The sequence below is a fragment of the Aquarana catesbeiana genome, linkage group LG11, assembly GCF_042186555.1.
Source record: "Aquarana catesbeiana isolate 2022-GZ linkage group LG11, ASM4218655v1, whole genome shotgun sequence".
Taxonomy (NCBI): Eukaryota; Metazoa; Chordata; class Amphibia; order Anura; family Ranidae; genus Aquarana; species Aquarana catesbeiana.
Window position 1 is genome coordinate 44,021,530 of NC_133334.1, and position 17,734 is coordinate 44,039,263.

Genomic DNA, 17,734 nt, shown 5'->3' on the forward strand with positions numbered 1-17,734 from the left:
GGACGGGCTAAAAATAGGTAAGTATATGCATCTTTTTTACATGGTTAATTTGGAGGGGGGCAGGAATTTTTAGGATGCTTTAGACTTTAGCTGGAATTCCACTTTGATACTCTTAATTTACTCTTTATTGATCATGGTTCTTACTGCACTTGGTTTACACAATGCTCTAATGGCCACTAAGATACGGCATAATTCAAGCATCTAGCTTTCTGGTGCAGCCCTCCTATGCATGACATTGCTGGCTAGTCTATACAAAATCATAAGAACCCCACAACCTTTGCCAGCCTTGCAGCATAAATGGACGGTGCTTCTCTTTGTCAGCCAACAGATGGTGCTATGCCTATAGCAAGTATATGTGCAGAAGCAACTGAGGATATTGGAGTTTTTTGGAGTTTTTATGACTCCCTTCTTTACTTTCCCAGGAACTGGTGACTCATTATACCAACAAATAATTATTGTGGCTGTCATAGTTCCCAGGATCCTATTCAGGATCTGGGTAGACTGCAGCAGGTACATTTTTTAATACAATGTAACAGTATTTGCACTTATTTACAGCATGATAGTGCAAACATACAGCATATCACAATTTTGGCTGAGTGTGGGGGTTCACCTTTTAGCCACTCCTGCCCCGGAAGGATTTACCCCCTTCCTGACCAGAGCACTTTTTGCATTACGGCACTGTGTCGCTTTAACTGACAATTGCGCGGTCGTGCAAAGTTGCACCCAAACAAAATTGACATCCTTTTTTCCCCTCAAATAGAGCTTTCTTTTGGTGGTATTCGATCACCTCTGCGGTTTTTATTTTTTGCGCTATAAACAAAAAAAGAGCGATAATTTTTAAAAAAAGCAATATTTTTTTCTTTTTACTATAATAAATATCCCCAAAAAATATAAAAAAAACGAATTTCTTCCTCAATTTAGGCCAATACGTATTCTTCTACATATTTTTGGTAAAAACAAAAATCGCAATAAGCGTATATTAATTGGTTTGCGCAAAAGTTGTAGCATCTACAAAATGGGGGATAGATTTATGGTATTTTTATTATTAATTTTTTTTTATTAGTAATGGCGGCAATCTGCGATTTTTATCATGACTGCGACATTGCAGTAGACACATCGGACACTTTTGACACTATTTTGGGACCAGTGACATTTATACAGCGATCAGTGCTATAAAAATGCACTGATTACTGTGTAAATGACACTGTCAGGGAAGGGGTTACCCTCACTGTGTTCTAACTGTAGGGGGGATGGGCTCACTAGAACATGACAGAGATCACTGGGAGCAGTAGATCTCTGTCATGTTGCTAGACAACAGGGAAATGCCTTGTTTAAATCTCCCCGTTCTGCCTCTCCGTGCCACGATCGCGGGCCACCAGCAGGCATCGAGTCCAGGACCCGCCGGCACACTCACGCCCACTAGCCCATGATTTAAAGGGGACATACAGGTACGCCCATTTGCCCAGCCGTGCCAGTGTGCCGACGTACATCGTCGTGCGCTGGTCCGCAAGCGGTTAATATTAAAACCCGTGCTAAAGTGTACTGCCTAATGTCACATATTTTTTAATGTTACACTCATACAAATTAAGGGGTGTATTTATAAAGAAAAAAAAAAATCACAGAGCTGTTCATTCTGTGAAACTTCATATAAATTCAATTTGTGGTAATGGGGCAAAAAACAAATATTATTAGGCTATTTTCTCTGCAGGTTGAATATTTTTTCATTTATACAGAATAGTAAACCAGGGGAATACGGCACTATGGGCACTAGGCGATGCCGTTGATCATAGTGATAGGTTTTTATTACCTAAGTTCATCAGCCCCATCTAATGGCCATAAGGCAATATTTTCCCGATTCATCCTTCTCTCTATGAATTATAAACATTCGACCTGGAGAGAAAATAGCCTAATTAAATTTGTTTCTGCCTCTATTCACTCAGAACAAATGTGCATGCAGTTTCACAGGATGATTAGCTCTATGAATTTTTTATGAATACAGATCTAGGTATTGTGCACTTCCAGGTATTTATTTATTTTTAGTTGCTCTGCACTTCTATAAACCTAACCAAACCAAAACCACTCAGAGCTGTGCTAAATGTTTAAAAAGACAATAAGTAATACTAATATGTACCAACACTTTTTTCCCTTAAAAAAGAAAATTAACCTGAAAATGAACAATATCCTAATATATACAATGTCATAGAATACATATATTCCAAACTTTAAATCACATAAATTAGCCTTCTCTCCAGAAGAAAACCAACAAAAGCAAAGCCAATAATCAACCAAATTAATATGCATTACCAAAAGAAGCTTTGAGGACATTCTGTCCCCCATCCCACCAAATACTTTCTAGCCTGCCTAAGGCCTCGCACACTGGGGTCATCCAGCTGCAGTGCGTCCCCCTCTACAGTGTTTTAGTGTGCTTGGGGGTGACAGGTGCAACATCCAGTGCTGCTGCAGGTAGCCTCTCAAAGTAAATGGAAGGCTGGGGCTGGACAGGGCTGGACAGGGCTGAACATTGTCTCAAGTCTTGCTGGCTGTTAGGACCCTTTGCGTTCAGGGACAAAGGTCTGGAAGGCATACTGCTCATTCCTAACAATATAGTAGAATGCATATATTCCAAATCTTAAATAAGTCCTTTCTCCAAGAGAAAAAGCGTTCAGTCCAGGAATCTATTTGTCTCGTGAAACAGATATTCCTCAGTCCATGCCAGAAGACAATATATTGCCTCTGTGCTACTTCCTATAAACGGCTCACTGACCAGAATGCAGTATGTTTGACCACTTATCAAATAAGTAAGGTCAAATAAAAATGATTTTAACATCCACCAGGAATACCAGCCATCCATCTCCAAATTCTTCTCAGTCCTTCGCCCCCAATAACTGTTTCATTGTGCAGTCCTCTAAAAGGTATATAACTTTCATGCATAAAATCCTGTAAAATTTTATTGTTAGAAAGCATTAAAAGAACACACAATGTATTATGCTATATCCAGCACCAGTATAATATCTTGCATATGTAGACACTCTGTCCTAAACAGGGGTGACTATTCAAATTTTGCTTTGCTGAGTGGTAGTCAGCCCAAGCTGATTTGTAGTTTATTTTTTCACTTGGTTTTCCCCCCAAGTGTTGCTTCTATTTTCCTCTGCTGCATACACATACATAATTGCCCCCTGCTTTTGTCCCTGTCCCCCCATGTGCCCCCCCTAAATATGAAAGCTGGAGACGCCACTGGTTGTGTGGCTAATTTAATGCAGATAAGGCACTAAGTAAATTTAATTCAGAACCTGTGTACTTCATATATGTTTGGTTTTAAAGGGATGAGGTGGCAACCCTAGATGTGGTCAATGTGGTGATGTACCACATATTTATTTGGTGGTCCTGCCTGAATCCTGTTGCTTGCAGAGACTGATGAAACTCCCCCGGGCTGCACCGCTCAGCCAGCTAGAGAACATTTACTTCCCTGGAGCCAAAGACTTGCTATGTGAATGGTAAATGTGCAAATTTGTTTTTGTCTTGATTACACTGTTCCTGTACATTGGGTCATGTCAGGAATGTATTTTGTCTGACTTGTAAAGTTACTTAGAGGTCCACTTTATAGTGACATTTTCTGTTTACAACTGAAGATGCAAAGAGGAAAAATATAAGGAATCTATTTTCAGAGAAATGTGAACTGGCCTAACACCTTATTTTTTGTGAAAGCTTTCCTTTTAAACTGCTAAGTTGTTTCCAAAAGCAAAGCAACTTCAACAAAAGGGAAACATTTACATTTGTTAACACCAGGCAACGGAAATGTCTTCTTGGTTCACAACAAGACCATACATGGATGTGACACATGCAAAAAAAATACACATACTTCAGAAATCACATCGAGTTTATGCAACATTCTGATCAGCCACAGATTCACTTGCCTTAGGCTCGGTTCACACAGGGACGACTTGTCAGGCGACCTAGTCGCCTGACAAGTCGCCTCCCATTCTGTGCTATGGAACCGTTCTAAGGGGAGCGACGCAAGTCGCTCCGACTTAGAAAAAGGTTCCTGTACGACTTTGGGGGCGACTTGGGGTGACTTGCATAGACTTCTATACAGAAGTTGTTTTGCAAGTCGCCCGGGCAGTCGTGTGAGGCGACCTGCAAGTCGTGCCGCCTCTGGTGTGAACCGAGGCTTAGGAATGTACTCACCAACAAAAGTCAAGAATCAAATAATATAAATTACCACAAGTACAGTGCCTTGCAAAAATATTCACCCCCATTGGCATTTTTCGTATTTTGTTGCCTCACAACCTGGAATTAACATGGATTGTTTGAGGATTTGCATCATTTAATTTACAGAACATACCCACAACTTTGAAGATTTTTTTTTTTATTATTGTGAAGCAAACAACAAATAGGACAAAAAAAAAAAAAAAACAGAAAAAGTCAATGTGCATAACTATTAACCCCCCTAAAGTCAATATTTTATAGAGCCACCTTTTGTGGCTATCACAGCTCCAAGTCGCTTTGGATAAGTCCCTATGAGATTGCTACATCTTACCACTGGGATTTTTGCCCATTCCTCCTTGCAAAACTGCTCCAGATCCTTCAAGTTGGATGGTTTGCACTTGTGAACAGCAATCTTTAAGTCTGACCACAGATTTTCTATTGGATTGAGGTCTGGGCTTTGACTAGGCCATTCCAACACATTTTACATGTTTCCCCTTAAACCACTCAAGTGTTGCTTTAGCAGTGTGTTTGGGGTCATTGTCCTGCTGGAAGGTGAACCTCCATCCTAGCCTAAAATCACACATGGAGTGGTACAGGATTTGCTCAAGAATATCCCTGTATTTAGCACCATCCATCATTCCCTCAACTCTGACCAGTTTCCGAATCCCCACTGCTGAAAAACATCCCCATAGCATGATGCTGCCACCACCATGTTTCACTGTGGGGATGGTGTTCTTTGGGTGATGGGATGTGTTGGGTTTGTGCCAGTCATAGCGTTTTCTTTGATGGCCAAAAAGTTAAATTTTAGTCTCATCAGACCAGAGCACCTTCCTCCATACATTTTGGGAGTCTCCCATATGCCTTTTCGCAAACGGTGTGCGGCCGTTTTTTGGCAGGTTTGCTGTTTTGCCATGTTCTTTCCATTTGGTTATGATAGATTTGATAGTGCTCCTAGGGATCATCAAAGATTTGGATATTTTTTTATAACCTAACCCTGACTTGTACTTCTGAACAACATTGTACCTTACTTGTTTGGAGAGTTCCTTGGTCTTCATGGCAGTGTTTGGTTAGTGGTGCCTCTTGCTTAGGTGTTGCCTCTGGGGCCTTTCAGAAACGTGTGTATATGCAATGACAGATCATTTGACACTTAGATTGCACACAGGTGGTCATCATTTCACTAAATCTGTGACTTCTGAAGGTAATTGGTTGCACCAGAGCTTTTTAAGGGGCTTCATAACAAAGGGGGTGAATGCATACGCACATGCCAAACATCAGTTTTTTATTTCTGAAAAATAGTTTTATGTATATATTTTTCTAATTTTACTTCACCAACTTAGACTATTGTGTTCTGATCCATCGTATATAATTCAGATTAAAAAAAACATTGAACTAAAGGCTGTAATGTAACAAAATAGGTAAAAAGCCAAGGGGATGAATACTTTTGCAAGGCACTGTATCTATGAAGACCTTCTGACCTCCATCTCGCCAAATACTAACAGTCTCTATACTACCTTCTCATACAGTCACACAGGCTCTTCTATTGATTATCATATCCGGCACATTCTTACAAAGGTTCTCTAATAAACCTCTGAGGGCTTCACAGAACAGCTGTATTTATACTGAGATTAAATTACACACAGGTGGACTCTATTTACTAATTAAGTGACTTCTGAAGGCAATTAGTTCCACAAAATTTTAGTTAGGGGTATAAGCGTAAAGGGAGCTGAATACAAATGCACGCCACACTTTTCAGATATTTATTTGTGAGAACTTTTGAAAACTATTTATCATTTTCCTTCCACTTCACGATTATGGGCCACTTTGTGTTGGTCTATCACATAAAATCTGAATAAAATACATTTAAGTTTTTGGTTGTAACATGACAAAATGTGGAAAATTTCAAGGGGTATGAATACTTTTTCAAGGCACTGTACGTAGCTGCTGGGGGAAGAGCAAGTAAGAATACTATAGAGTGTCACTTAAGTGACAGCTCTAAGTCTGCTATTGCAGCAGACATCACATTCAAGGTGATGGAAGCATCTCAGGGCTGTTGGATGTCTACACAAGGTGAATAACATTCCTAAGCTACATTAAATGCGTATAAAATCTCATAGGAAGATATTTTGTTGAAATTAATGTTTTCTTTAACAGGGCTTCTTTAAAGTAGCACTAAATGATATCCTTATTCTTCAAAAATCATCCATACGCATCCACTACCTAATGGCCAGGTAATACATTTTTATTTATTCAAATAGTTTCTTACTGTATTTTTTCTTCCTCCTTGTAACATCTAACTTGACCCAAATGAACTATTCAACCTCTTCCGGACCGCCCACATTACATTTATTGCGGGCAGGCAGCCAGCACAAGCAGGCAGGATTATTTACTTGTACATCATCCAGCCTGTTCCAGGTTAGGAGCACGCAGCGCGTCGCTCTGGTGGACACAGCGGATTACCATAATCGATAACTGGGTATGATGTGATTGCAATGAGTGGTCATAGCTACCTGTGCCATATGATTAGCTTTAGCCAGTCACAAATCACAACCATAAGCAAGCTGTTCATGAATGTTAAACCATTCACAACAGCTAAAACTATTGCTTATACCGTGATCATCACAGTATAAGCAATAACAGTGTAAAAATTTTAAAAAACCCTGATCAGCCCCCCCCCCCCCCCCCTCCGCCGAATAGTACAGTGTAACTTTGGTGACACTGAACTACTCTAAAGACAGGATATACAAAAAATAATAATTTTTTACACACTGTTACCAGTCAGTATCCCTGATCACCAGCACACCAGTCATATGATGATGCTGAACTGCACTGGTGACAGTGTGTAAAAACCCACATTTTATTTTATTTCTTCTGTAGCACCCTCTAGTTAGGTATGTGCTAGAGTGAGGATTTTGCTGGAGAGTAGGAAAATTTAGGCAGGCCTAGCTGGTGGCTAGGCCTGTTTGTTTTCCTTCTGGGCTGGGAGTGGCTCAGGGCAAGGCTGGGTGGCTCACAGGTAGCATCACTGTCACCTCCCTCTTCTTTCTAGAAGGTGCTAGAAGGAAAGGAGGAGAGGAGAGGCGAAGCTGCCTGGGGTATCTTGAGGAGCCTTGACCAATCCCCAACCTGGATTGGCAGGGTGCAGGCCTCCCTAAATACATGGGGTCAGCCCAGCTGGGGAGGCGTTGTCTGGTGACAGAGCTGGAGTGAGAGAGTGTGGAGGCTGTTGGGGCCCACAGGACGCTCCCCAGTCTGGGGAGGGGGGTGACCTTGGGCTGGGGCTTGGGTGCATCCAGGAGGAGAAGAGATCCTGGATGGAGAGACACATGAGAGAGCAAGGAGAGGACAGCGGGAGAGAACACTGCTAAAAGACTCCGGGGAGGACAACTGATCACAGCCAGGAGGGCTGGTGAGTGGATCACAGTCGGGAGGACTGGGGAGGCACGCCTGAGAGAACTGAGAGATTGCAGTTTGAGATGGGTGCAAAACCAGAAGAGAGGACTATGGGAAGGGCAGTGGAGAGAGGTCATTGCAGTCAGGCTGGCTGGCAGGGCCTGGGATTGGTAGCTGTGCAGAGGACAGTTAGCACCTGAACTATTTCTACACCACAGGGGCCTGGGTTCCCTCCACGCAAAAGGCAACCCACTGAATCCTGGCTGAATTAGTGTCAGGCCTAACCATGTGGCGCTAGCTAGTATGGAGGAGTAACAGTCTACAGCAAGTGAAGTGCTGGAGGAGGGAAGGATAATGCCGCGTACACACGGTCGGACTTTTCGTCTACAAAAGTCCAACGGACGCTGACGGACTAAAGCTGGCTGGTAATCCGATCGTGTGTGGGCTTCTCCGGACTTTCAACGGACTTTTTCAGCCTCAAATCCGACGGACTTTAGATTTGAAACATGCTTCAAATCTTTCCGACGGACTCGAGTCCGGTCGAAAAATCCGCTCGTCTGTATGCTAGTCTGACGGACAAAAACCCACGCTAGGGCAGCTATTGGCTACTGGCTATCAACTTCCTTATTTTAGTCCGGTGTACGTCATCACGTAAGAATTCGACGGACTTTTGTGTGATCGTGTGTAGGCAAGTCTGTTCGTTAGAAAGTCCGCCGCAAGTCCGTCGAAAGTCCGTCGAAAGTCTGTCGGACAGGCTGTCAGACTTTTGTAGCTGAAAAGTCCGACCGTGTGTACGCCCCATAAGAGGTCTTAAGTGTTTGTGCTGGAGAGAAGACTGGAGTGTATATACTGGGGTGTAGATAGAAGTCCCGAGCAAGTTATGCTGAATATTCCTGGGCATCCTATAATTTCCCATTCTAATCCAAGTTCAATCCCCTCAATAAAAAAAACAAAAAAACAAAGCTTATGGACTGTCCTGTGTCTCTAAGTGACTGAGAGATGGATGTCTGGCTGGGCAGGTTGACAGGTAAACCTGTCAACTACATTCAGCAACCCTTATGGGGGCATGGCTACACTTCATTTTCCAAAAAGTTGTGACAAGAAATTACAACTTCAAAAAACTTGCTATGCCTCCTACTAAATACCTTGGACTGTCCACTTTTCAAAAAGGGGTCATTTGGGGGGCATTTGTACTGTCCTGGTATTTTAAGGGCCTCAAGAAATTAGATAGGACGTCAGTACATCAGGATTGATCAAATACAGTATACTCTATACACCATAGTTTGTAGAAATATAACTTTCACACAAACCAATTAATAAACACATATTGGGATCTTTTTTTTTTTACCAAAGATATGTAGCAGAATACATTTTGGTCTAAATTTATAAAGAAATTAGATTTTATCGGATATGTTTTAAAAGAGAAAATATTGGGGTTTTTTTTCCAACATTTTCATTTTTCATTATATAACAAAAAAAAAAAAAAAAAACCCAGTGGTGATCAAATGCCACCAAAAGAAAGCTCTATTTTGTGTGAAAAAATTATATAAATTTAATTTGGGTACAGCGTTGCATGACCGCGCAACTGCCCGTTAACCGCTTGTCAACCGTATATTGTATATATTAGGGTTGTCCCGATACCACTTTTTTAGGACCGAGTACAAGTACCGATACTTTTTTTCAAGTACTCGCCGATACCGATTACCGATACTTTTTTTTTAATGTCACGTGACAGTGTTTTTTTTTTTTTTTTTTTTTTTAAGGGGGGGGGGGTTAGGGGGTGAACGGTTTGTGTGTTTTTTTTTTTTATTTACATTCATTATTTTTTTACAATCATTTTTTTAAATTCTTTATTGCAATATGTGTGTTTTGGTTTTTTTATCAGCCCTGTTGGGGGGCTTTGGTGAGATATCAGGGGTCTTAACAGACCTCTGATATCTCCCCTTTGAGACAGAGAAAGAGACTGAGGATAGAGATTCCCCAGTCCCTTTCTCTGCAGCCTCAGCTGCACTGAGAATGAATGGAGAGAAGACAGCGGCTCCTCTCCATTCATAAACTGAGACATCGTAATCACAGGAGATTACAATGTTTCAGTTATGTGAATAGACAGAGTCAGCTGACTCTGTCCATTCACACAGCGGAGAGGGGGACAGCGGAGGAGGACAGAGCAACGGAGGGGGACAGCGGAGGAGGACAGAGCAACGGAGGGGGACAGCGGAGGAGGACAGAGCAACGGAGGGGGACAGCGGAGGGGGACAGAACAACAGAGGGGGACAGAGGAGGACAGTGTAACAGAGGGGGACAGAACAACGGAGGAGGACAGCGGAGGAGGACAGAACAACAGAGGGGGACAGAGGAGGAGGACAGTGTAACAGAGGGGGACAGAACAACGGAGGACAGCGGAGGAGGACAGAACAACGGAGGGTGACAGCGGAACGCCGGAATGGAGGGGGACAGAGCAACAGAGGGGAACAGCATAGGGGGACAGAGGAACGGAGGGGGCATGGAGGAGGATGAGGTGACAGTCAGCGGTGATCGCGTGTGGGGGAGTTACAAGCACCGATCACCGCTGTATGTCACTAAAGCCGCGGGGGGAGAAGCTTGTAACTCCCCCACGCGCTGATCACCGCTGACTGTCATAGTATCGGCGGAAGCATCGGGAGCATTTGCCCGAGTACAAGTACTTGGGCAAATGCTCTGTATCGGTGCCGATACCGATACTAGTATCGGTATCGGGACAACCCTAGTATATATAATATCTCACAAAAGTGAATACACCCCTCACATTTTTGTAAATATTTTATTCTATCTTTTCACGTGACAACACTGAAGAAATGACACTTTGCTACAATGTAAAGTAGTGAGTGTACAGCTTGTATAACAGTGTAAATTTGCTGTGCCCTCAAAATAACAACACACAGCCATTAACCACTTAAGCCCCGGACCATTTGGCTGGCCAAAGACCAGAGCACTTTTTGCGATTCGGCACTGCGTCGCTTTAACTGACAGTTGTGCGACGTGGCTCCTAAACAAAATTAATGTCCTTTTTTCCCCACAAATAGAGCTTTCTTTTGGTGGTATTTGATCACCTCTGCGGTTTTTATTTTTTGCGCTATAAACAAAAAAAGGTGAAAAAAAATTTTGAAAAAAAAAAAGCAATATTTTTTACTTTTTGCTATAATAAATATCCCAAAAAATATATATAAAAAATGTTTTTTCCTCAGTTTAGGCCAATACGTATTCTTCTACATATTTTTGGTAAAAAAAAAAAAAAAAAAAAAAAAAAAAAAAAAAAAATCGCAAAATAAGCGTTTATTGATTGGTTTGCGCAAAAGTTATAGCGTCTACAAAATAGGGGATAGTTTTATGGCATTTTATTAATACATTTTTTTACTAGTAATGGCAGCGATCAGCGATTTTTATCGTGACTGCGACATTATGGCGGACACATCGGACACTTTTGCCGCTATTTTGGGACCATTCACATTAATACAGCGATCGGTGCAATTAAAAATGCATTGATTAAATGTGACTGGCAGTAAAGGGGTTAACCAGAAGGGGGCGCTGCAGGGGTTAAGTGTGTCCTAGGGAGTGATTCTAACTGTGGGGGGGATGGGGTATGTGTGACACGACACTGATCACCGCTCCCGATTACAGGGAGCTGTGATCAGTGTCCTGTCACTAGGCAGAACGGGGAAATGCTTGTTTACATCAGCATTTCCCCGTTCTTCCTCTCCGTGAGACGATCGCGGGTATCCCCGTGGACATTGGGTCCACGGGACCCGCTATCACACTCACGGAGCTCGCGTCAGGGCCGCGCTCGTGCCGCCAGCACGCACGCGACCACACGACGGCAAATTAAAATGGACGTACCTGTACACCCTTTTGCCTGTCCGTGCCATTCTGTCGACGTATATGTACATGCAGCGGTCGGCAAGTGGTTAATGTCTAAACCGCTGGCAACAAAAGTGAGTACACACGTGAGTGAAAATGTCCAAAATAGGCTCAATTAGCCATTTTCCCTCCCCGGTGTTATGCGCCTCGTTAGTGTTACAAGGTCTCAGGTGTGAATGGGGAGCAGGTGTGTTAAATTTGGTGTTATTGCTCTCACTCTCTCATACTGGTCACTGGAAGTTCAACATGGCACCTCATGGCAAAGGACTCTCTGAGCATCTGAAAAAAAAAAATTCTTGCGCTACATAAAGATGGCCTAGGCTATAAGAAGATTGCCAAGACCCTGAAACTGAGCTGCAGAACAGTGGCCAAGACCATACAGCGGTTTAACAGGACAGGTTCTACTCAGAACAGGCCTCGCCATGGTTGACCAAAGAAGTTCAGTGCATGTGCTCAGCGTCATATCCAGAGGTTGTCTTTGGGCAATAGACGTATGAGTGCTGCCAGCATTGCTGCAGAGGTTAAAGGGGTGGGGGTCAGCCTGTCAGTGCTCAGACCATACGCCATACACTGCATCAAATTGGTCTGCATGGATGTCATCCCAGAAGGAACCCCCTTCTAAAGATGATGCACAAGAAAGCCTGTAAACAGTTTGCTGAAGACAAGGGCAGTATTCCAACATAATGACGACCCCAAACACACCTCCAAGACCACCACTGCCTTGCTAAAGAAGCTGAGGGTAAAGGTGATGGACTGGCCAAGCATGTCTCCAGACCTAAACCCTATTGAGCATCTGTGGGGCATCCTCAAACAGAAGGTGGAGGAGCGCAAGGTCTCTAACATCCACCAGCTCTGTGATGTTGTCATGGAGGAGTGGAAGAGGACTCCAGTGGCAACCTGTGAAGCTCTGGTGAACTCCATGCCCAAGAGGGTTAAGGCAGTGCTGGAAAATAAGGGTGGCCACACAAAATATTGACACTTTGGGCCCAATTTGGACATTTTCACTTAGGGATGTACTCACTTTTGTTGCCATCGGTTTAGACATTAATGGCTGTGTGTTGAGCTTTTTGAGGGGACAGCAAATTTACACTGTTATACAAGCTGTACACTCACTACTTTACATTGCAGCAAAGTGTCATGTCTTTGGTGTTGTCTCATGAAAAGATATAATAAAATATTTACAAAAATGTGAGGGGTTCTCCGGTGCAGAATCACGATCCTGCACCGCTGTCGTCCATTTCCCACTGTGTTTGGACACAACGGGAGCCAGGAGTCTGCCGGGACCCGCTGATCATTCGGGACAGAAGCAGAACAGCGGTCTGCCTATGTAAACAAGGCAGACTTTCATTCCACCAGTAGGGAAGGTGATCCTCTGTTTCTGCAAAGCAGGAACACAGATCTCTGCCTTCCAATAGTACAAGCACCTCCCACACAGTAACAGAGTAAGCACATTTTGGGCACACATTTATCCCATTGATCGTCCCTGATGTTAACCCCGTCCCTGCCAGTGCCATTAGTACAGTAACAGTGCATATTTTTAGTACTAATCACTGTGTTAGTGTCACTGGTTCCCAAAAAAGTGTCAAAAGTGTCCGATTTGTCAGCCGCAATGTCGCAGTCATGCTATATGTCGATGATCACCGCCATTACTAGGATAAGAAAAAATTATTAAAAATTACATAAACATATCCCATAGTTTGTAGACGCGATAACTTTTGCGCAAACCAATCCATATACGCTTATTGGGATTTGTTTTTTACCAAAAATATGTTGCAGAATACATATTAGCCAAAATTGATGAACAAAATTTGATTGTTTATATTTTTTTATTGGATATGTTTTATAGCAGAAAGTAAAAAATATTGTTTTTTTTTCAAAATTGTCGGCCTTTTTTTGTTTATAGCGCAAAAAATAAAAACCGCAGAGGTGATCAAATACCACCAAAAGAAAGCTCTATTTGTGGGAAAAAAAGGACATACATTTTATTTGGGTACAACGTTGCATGGTCACGCAATTGTTAGTTAAAATAATGCAGTGTTGTATCTCAAAAAGTGGCCTGGTCATGACAGGGGGTAGACCTTCTGCAGCTGAAGTGGTTAAAAGTAGCGCAGTGCTGAATAGCAAAAAATGGCCTGGTCGTGAAGGGGGTAAAACCTTCCGAAGGCTAAGTGATTGAATGGACATTCAATGTGGAGCTAGGCTTTAAAGTGGTAGTAAACTCAGTTTTTAAATTTGTACCTACAGGTAAGCTCATAATCAAGCTTACATGTATGTAAAAGGAATATCTCTTAAACATGTACCGTTTAGGAGATATTCTCTTGCTCTGCACTGTAATGAGTATGTCGTCCCTTCAGAGCAATGTGCTGTGATCGTGCGCATGACCACCCACTCAATATTGAGTAGGCCCCCCTTTTGCCACCACAACAGCCCCAACCTCTGAAGGTATGATGGTACTAAAGCCATCTGTAGCAGATGCTCCCAGTTTAGTAAGTTTGCAAGTTGGGGCCTCCATGGATCAGACCTATTTTTCCAGCAGATCTTACAGATCGATAGATTGAGATGTGGAGAAGTTTGTAGGTCAAGTCAACCCCCCAAACTCATTCTTGTGTTCTTTAAACTATTCTTGAACCATTTTTGCAATGTTGATTGGTGCATTATTATGCTAAAAGAGGCCACTGCCATCAGAGAATAGTGTTTCCAGGAAGAAGTGTACTTGGTCAGCAAGAATGATTATGTTGGTGGTACGTGTCAAAGTAATATCCACAGGACCCAAGGTTTCCCAGCAGAACATTGCCCAAAGCACCACAATGCCTCTTTCAGCTTTCCTTCTTCCCATACTGCATCCTGGTGCCATCTCCTCCCCAGGGAAGAGACACAAATGAACCCAGCCATCCACATGATGTAGAAGAAAATATGATTTTTCAAAGTGGGCCACCTTCTCGTGCCCATTGCAGACACTGTTGGCTGTGGATACAAGTCAGCATGGGCACTCTGACCACTCTGTGGCTATGCAGTCCCATACACAACACACTTCAGTGCCTGTTTTTTCTGCTTTTAACACATCAGCTTCAGGGACAACATGTTTACTTGCTGCCTAATATAGCTTACCAACTTTTATATGACTTTGTAATGACATAATCAATGGTATTCATTTTACCTCTCGGTGGTGTTAAAGTTATGGCTGATCGGTGTAAAGAAGGAACTTGTTTTTGTATTGTTTGTTTATTTGTTAATACCCAGTTACTTCTAGTGATAGCTTCTTCAAGGACAACTATACTTTTACACTATTTAATCCTAACTGTCCCCCATTGCTCTCCCAGTTTCCCCCTTCTAGCTTTACCCCTTTCTACTATCCTGTGTATCCTTGGGTCTACAGCACTGCTCTGTCTAACAGCAGGGATTGGTTTATTATCATTGCTGCTGCCATGCACTCCCTGTCCTCTCAAGCTGTCAAGTACAGGAGCAGTTGTGGGAAAGAGGAGAGAGAGAAGAAAGGGGACTGCCCACCACCCAAGAAAGGGATGTGGACAGCTGTGCACTCTGGGAGTGATAAGAGCCTGTTGGAAAGAACTGAGACTTGTGGAGGATGCAGTCCCCATACAGACTGAGCCTGTTTCAGAATAGCATTGGAACTACATATCCCAGTATCACTAGTGCTCAGTGGAGAGGAAACAGAAGGTCTGTTCCAGGGCTGGGTCAAATGTGGTGAGGACATTGTGGAGGACAGACTGTGTAGCATACCTCTAGCAGAAAGTTTCATCACAGAGAGGTGTAGCGAACATCTCCTGGTATGCGAGAATGCCTCTGTTGCTGACTGATGTTGCCGTCTGGTCATTGGGGAAAACGCCGTTGCCACTGACTTTGCTGCACTGCCAATAAAAAATGGAAGGAGACATGTCGTCACCCCAGGAGTTGGTGAGAGACCACTGGCCAAATCCTACTGCACCCTACTAAAGAGGAACAGTATTGTCTGCTTGGGACAGAGTGCAGACGCCTATACTCGGATTCAGAGGAACTTATCTGAGTGATCCAATGCCAGATCTGGGCCCCAAAGTACTGGCCAGCAGGGAAAGCGTTTGACAAAGACTGCCAAACTATCTTAGCACTGCCCTTAGACAGGACCTTCTTATTGGGTTTGGGTTTAGTGGTCATTCTCTGGTCTATTTTCTACTGTTTTACATATTTGTTTGAGAGGTTATTGCTGTTCCATTTCTATGGTTAATGTAGTATTGTTTATATTGTTGCAATAAATATCCACTCTTCAGCCCAGCTGTGTCAGAGAGCATTGTACTGGAGTCGTGGGCTCTGGGAACAGGAGACCTGAGAAAACTGCGGCCGCTTTGGGGGTAAGTGCTATAACTTCTAATTAGCAGGTGACCTGGTCCAGAAGCTTTGGGTTCAGCAGTACTTTGTCCACTTCTGTGGTAGTATCCAGCACTTGCACAGGTTAATTTCCATAGACCCAAATAGAAAAGCCATCAACCCACAGGCTTTCACTGCTGTATATAGAACAGTAGCGTGGGGGGTGCAAGGGATGCCGTGGCCCCGGGCCTGACATTTAGGGGGTGCCAGTATGTGTCACTGGCTGCCTCCTCCTAATTTTAAATTCCTGTGTCCCCGGGCTCCGGCCACCATGTTCAGTGTCCGGCGCCCTGTGATTGGGCGTATGGGGGTCACGTGAGGCGTAGAGCTGGCCTGTCCGCGATCACTCATGAATTATAGAAAGGTATTGAGTCCCCTGTGTAGGTAAAGCTTTATATAATAAAATCTTTCAATACAATCTTTGAAACTAAAAACCAAAAGTAGCAAAGTCAGCTATCACACTTTAAAATTACAGGTTTTCTTTAGGTATTGTATGCCAACGTATCTTGTGCATCCCTATGGATGTGTATGCTTATGAAAATTTGCTCAGAATTGGCTGGAGGAGGTCACACGAGACATTTTCATCAAGGATTTATTGGTTGATACCTGATCTATGAACACGATTTCTAACAGAATATTTGCAATATATATATACTGTAAGGCTTCCTTCACACCTGTGTGTGTGTTAACAAGCATGCATCACAATGCTCAGTATATACACTCACCGGCCACTTTATTAGGTACACCTGTTCAATTGCTTGGTAACACAAATTTCTAATCAGCCAATCACATGGCAGCAACTCAATGCATTTAAGCATCTAGACGTGGTGGAGACGACTTGCTGAAGTTCAAACCGAGCATCAGAATGGGGAAGACAGGGGATTTAAGCGACTTTGAACATGGCGTGGATGTTGGTGCCAGACAACCTGGTCTGAGTAATTAAAAAACTGCTCATCTACTGGGATTTTCACGCACAACCATCTCTAGGGCTTACAGAGAATGGTCTGAAAAAGAGAAAATATCCAGTGAGCGGCAGTTGCGTGGACAAAAATGCCTTGTTTATGTCAGAGGTCAGAGGAGAATGGTTAGACTGGTTCGAGATGATAGAAAGGCAACATTAAAGTGATTGTAAAGGTTCGTTTTTTTTGTTTTTTTAAAATAACAAACATATCATACTTACCTCCACTGTTCAGCTTGTTTTGCACAGAGTGGCCCCGATCCTCGACTTCTGGGGCCCCCCCGGCGGCTCTCGCGGCTCCTCCTTACTTCAGATAACCCCCTATGGGAGGCGCTTTCCCGGGGGGGTTACCTTGCCCAGTCCAGCATTTGCGTTCATAGACACACCAAGGAAACCTAATGCATTATATGAAAGACACATCATGCTTACGTCCCTTCATCATCAGAAGATGTTCAGCAGTGCCATCAGCACAGAACTGGCAGAAACAAGTATGACTCAGGTACACCCATCTACCCAGAGATGTCTGGCCACAAGTGGTCTTCGCAGAAGAATTGCACTCAAAAAGCCATACCTCCGACATGGAAACAAAGCTAAACATGAAAACATTGGAACGGGGTACAGAAAAATGGCAGCTGCTCAGGAATGAATCAAAATTTAGAATATTTGGTTGCAGCAGGAGGAATTTTTTTGGGGAGAGGGCTGGAGAAGGGTACAATAACGAATGTCTGCAGGCAACAGAGAAGCATGGTAGAGGTTACTTGCAAGTTTGGGGCTGCATTTCTGTAAAGGAGTTGGAAATTTGGTCAGGACCAATGCTGAAAAATACAGGCAGATACTTTTCCACCATGCCTTACCACAAGGGAAGCGTGTGATTGGCCCCAAATGTATTCTGCAGCACGACAACCACCTCAAATATACAATATC

General features: G+C 43.1%; 1 long non-coding RNA gene across 3 annotated transcripts in view; it reads left to right on the forward strand.

Moving 5' to 3' along the window:
- Positions 1-17,734, forward strand: part of LOC141111979 (uncharacterized) — a 178,975-nt gene that overhangs the window by 111,246 nt on the left and 49,995 nt on the right. Inside the window, exon 3 of one of the 3 annotated variants that reach the window (XR_012236490.1) lies at positions 6,358-6,434. The exons of the other annotated variants lie outside the window; for them this stretch is intronic. This is a non-coding gene — a long non-coding RNA (uncharacterized lncRNA). The remainder of the gene's footprint in view (positions 1-6,357; positions 6,435-17,734) is intronic. 3 annotated transcript variants of the gene reach the window in all.